General features: G+C 42.8%; 1 long non-coding RNA gene across 1 annotated transcript; it reads right to left on the bottom strand.

The window, feature by feature from the left end:
* Nucleotides 1-3,051: 3,051 nt before the first annotated feature.
* LOC123439363 lies at nucleotides 3,052-3,753 on the bottom strand. Its single transcript, XR_006630072.1, has 4 exons — nucleotides 3,736-3,753; nucleotides 3,315-3,465; nucleotides 3,143-3,228; nucleotides 3,052-3,074 (listed from the first exon to the last, which is right to left on the bottom strand). It is a non-coding gene; the product is annotated as an uncharacterized LOC123439363 (long non-coding RNA).
* Nucleotides 3,754-4,621: the final 868 nt, after the last annotated feature.

Genomic DNA, 4,621 nt, shown 5'->3' with positions numbered 1-4,621 from the left:
ATCTGAATTATCGGGACTAGAGCCCGTCTATTCGATTACATGGACCAACATCAGTAATGGCCCCTAGCTACACTAAATCGTCCTTTGTCATCTATAGCTTCCGTCCTCAGAAAGGTCGCAAGCTCCTCTGCAACAGCAATCACGCGTTGCTCTGGTAGGTACTTCTCCCTCATGGCCGTGTACTATATAAGAAGAGGAGATGAATGTGAATATCAATCATGATAACAAAGAATGACGGGTAAAAATAGAGGTGTGAATGTTCATTGCTTACGTCGTATCTGTAGACCTTGTGCTCAGAGGTAAACGTGCGAATGGTCTCGCAAACATAGTATCCGCATAGATGCGTCCCCCGTGGTTGCTGGTCGCACTTTACGAGAATAGAATATATATAATCAAAATAATAATCTAGCATCATAAATGTATTGAAAATAGAAGTATATCATACTACTACTTACCTGAGCCGCTCTAAAGGTCAGCTTCTCATGCTCGATACCGGGAGTCACGCACTTGAACCGCTTCCAAACCCTGCCCGACAAAGAAAATGATTTGCTAAGTTTTTCATTAATTGATATATCAGAAAATCATCGAAAGAGACCGATAGAGCGCAAGAATGATTGAAATTACCCTTGGAGCATGTCCTGCAAGCTTTGGAACTGTTCCAAGGGTCTCAATAATGGGTCGAAGGCATCAACTCTTCCGTTATCAATTTGAATTTCCAACAGAATCCAATGGTAGCCGCACATGTATATATATATATATGTGTGTGTGTGTGTGTGTGTCAGTAACTTATCAATTACACTTATAAGTGAATGGACACAACAGAGTAAAGACCCTCACTTGATGTTGTATGGAAACAGTATGTGGTCACAAATTTTTTGATCTGTTAGAAACCTTAGAAGGTTTTCCTCCGTCTCCTTGGGTTTATCAGTTAGCGTCGCTACATTTATTTTATCTGGGTCAATAAACCCAATATTTAGGATGTTCCTACTTTTACATTCCAGAATCTTCATTCCGCATAATAGAGTACAAGTTATATGTAGACAATGAATTGAAATAACTAAACAAGTTATATGTAGGCAACGAATTGAAAAACTTACAGACAATAGCAACTCATAAGCGATTTGTCGAGGGCGTCGGCATTGTACATCTGGAAGAGTTCATCAAAGTCGATATGGATTTCTTTGGGGCGGCCGTAGTACTCCTGTGGGACACGCGCCACGATCATCATGCTCCCATTCTTTGATTCACTTAAGTACCATGTATGCAAGTAACGCATATTTGTTGGGAGATCATCAAGCTTATCTTTGCTTACCAAAGGCGCTCCCGTGACAAACTGTGGCTTAGGGGCTACCACAGCCTTGGGTAACCTGTCGTCTTGGGAAGCCAGAATGTCTTCAACCGGGATACCCCATTCATCTGCCCACTTCTTTGCTAATTCCAAATCTTGCCCCTCCACAAGAGAGGGAACATTCTCGGGTAACACTACTGGAATCTGCTGGTTTGCCGACAGCCAGAGCTGACGACAAAGGACAGTTTAACTGATGGCAAAGGCTTTGCCGTCAGTGAGCTGTCGGCAAAGGTACCGGCCAAGATTTTATCGGCAATCACCTTCTTTGCCGACAGCCGGAGCTCCACCGACGACAAAGACTTTGCCATCAGCTTTGTGGCACGGGCTGACGGCAAAGAGCAGTGGCGGCAACGGCGCAGCCCGAGCTCCGTTAGAAGGTTAACGGCAGGCTTTGCCCACAGCCGTAGAAAAGCTGACGGCAAAGCCTATCCTCTTTGCCCACAGCCGTAGCAAAGCTGAAGGCAAAGCCGAAACCCCTAGGCCCCCTAGGTCCCCTCTTTGCCCATAGCCATAGCGGAGCTGACGGCAAAGCCGAAACCCCTGGGCCTTGGCCGCCTCTTTGCCGACAGCTGGAGCCCAACTGATGGCAAAGCCGAGAATTTGGTATTGCCAGGATACACAGGCTGCCGCCACATGTCTTCTTTGCCGTCAGTCCGCCGATGGCAAAGCCTTTGCCGTCAGTGAGCTGTAGGCAAAGACCCTCTCTGCTTTTTTTTCATATTTGTTTTCTGTTCATTCCCTGCATTTGCAAAACATAGATACAAACAGCAACATATATATATTGAATCTGCCCCTAAACAGCACCACAAGTGCATCACAAAGTGCAAACAGCACAACACAAGTGCAAACAACACGAATATATGTCATTAAAGTGCAAACAAGATCACAAAGTATTACAAAGCATCTCAAGTGCATCCACAAATACAATTGCATTACAAAGTTCATCTAGGACTACACAAGTGCATTACAAAGTCTCGAGCATCCATCCATATGCCATGCTGCTTTATCAAAATCTGCATAATGAGAAAGAATTTAGAAGAAGAATACAATAAGAAAGAAGTTATCTAAATTAAGCTAAGCAATTAGAAGAAGAATACAAAGTCTCATATTCAAATGCTGATCCAAGCTGATCCAGAAATTTCTATTCAGAAATAAATAAAAAATGCCTTTCTATTGACAGGGGGGCAAGAAACTGTGGCAACTCTATCTTCCTGCAGCCAAATTCACAAACTAATTTAAGTAACATGCAAACTACTGACAACATGCTACACGCATGAATAAACAGAACCAATCACTATCATGGATTTCGAGTCGCGCAACTAATCGATGAGTCGCAAAAAAATGTCGACTCAACTTAGTGTCGATTCAAGCCGCGAGTCATGACTAGTCGCAACTGCAGGCTCAACTTTTTCCGAGTCGCTACCCCAGAGCGACTCGCATGAGTCGCGACTCGTAAACCATGATCGCTATGTTTATAATGGCTTTAATTTCTGATTGGTGGAAGTGTTCCTTAGCAAGGGAAAATATGAAAGAGTGCCTTGATTTACTCAAGACTAGCAAAGAGTAAACCTGTACACTATCTTGTCCAAACCAAGCAAGGAATAGCTGATAATCTTTTCCATCCTCAGCATAGCTGTACTGTATGATATAGCAATCTCCGTTGTAAAGTTGCTCCTGTTCCTCGGTGCAAAGGAGGGTTACACCAACCACGGTCCACCAGCCAAACCTGTGGTATATCTTATTTTGTTAAAAGATAGATTCATGCATGCATCACATCTAGGCAATGAATTTTACCTTCAAACAACCATTACTACTGATGAGCTGCCGAGGTTTATCATCTGGAATTTCTGCAACATCATAGCCCTGATGCTTGAAAATTGCTGCAACATGATTGTGCATTAGACCTTGCCATGATATTCACAAATTTAATGGAACCAATAGATACAGAATAGTATGGTCCTCACACCTGCCACTTTCTCCCGCCCTGCCTCGTACAACTTCTGCACACCATTCTTCGGCCAGTGCTGAAAATGCAGCTTAAAGTCGGCAACTTCATGACCTTCGGTCATTATAACAGTATGACCAATTGATGATCTGCCTTGTAAGTGTACATATTCCTACAACAATACGGCTTTGTTTCAAGCTTATGGAAAGACTAAAGTAGATACCACTAATCAAGCATGTTAGCACCCCCTCATTTGTTACTTGTATTTTTATAAACCATCTGAACTATATTTTTGCTGACGATAACAAATATCTGCATATGAGCATATTAAGAAAACAATTGTGGTTTCGGTAGGAACTTCCGTACCAAGTTAGCCTACAAAATAACTAGCAGATATGCAATTATAGAAAAAAGGAAAATAATCAGGTATCCTTATGCGTACCTCTAATGCTGTAGCAGGTATCCTTATGCGTACCTCTAATATAGTTTTACATACTAACTCAAGGTTACAAATGGAGTCTGAATTAAGCTGGGGGTAGTCACCAAAAAAGTTTCTTGGGTGAGGTAGCCATCGGTTCCCCATTGTCTGCATCTGGTACATCACGAGGAATAGGCGCATAGCCTCCAAAGAGGTTCCAAAACTCACCAGCATCTAAATCACCAGCAAGCTTTCCATCCTCGACAATCAGTAACAAACAAAAATAAAAATCTTAGCATATTCTATCCTTGCTAATGGAAGATATAATTTCATTCAACACTACCTATTATCCCGATGTCACATCTGCCACAGTGTTGGGTTTCTCTCAGATGCTTTATGACATCTAGTGCCATAGCCCTTGTTTGTACACAAGAATTACAACCACTGAAAAGGAAAATCTTCGATGGCGTGTCCACTATAAATGCCGCCTTATGATCCAGAGAGGACCGCGAAAATTTAACCTACACACATCACCAGAATTGTCAGTCGTTGGTAGTCTTACATTGACTCACTGAGATATGCTGGAAATTCTTTGATCTAGCACTTTTTACTTCTCTTAGACGAGCTACGTGCTCTCCTTCGCACCGAAACATCATGGTCCCGTCACATTCATCCCCAGATCTTCTCCAGTGCGAAGAGAAGCTACCTTGTACAGGGATGATGCATGGTCTGAAGTATGACAAGAACTTGTCGGATTCTTCGCCTTGTGTTTCCCTGTACTGGATCGCGTGAGAGCCCAGCGCTGCATCCAACTTGACGGCCTTGTCAGAGGCCATCAAACAATCTTCCTAGGTCACCGCAATGTAGGATGGACAGCAGGACACAAAGTAAGTCCTAAGTTAAGAAAAGA

This window comes from Hordeum vulgare, chromosome 3H (genome assembly GCF_904849725.1).
Source record: "Hordeum vulgare subsp. vulgare chromosome 3H, MorexV3_pseudomolecules_assembly, whole genome shotgun sequence".
Taxonomy (NCBI): domain Eukaryota; kingdom Viridiplantae; phylum Streptophyta; class Magnoliopsida; order Poales; family Poaceae; genus Hordeum; species Hordeum vulgare.
Note: the sequence above shows the minus strand (reverse complement) of the source record. Positions and strands in the feature narration are given on the sequence as shown.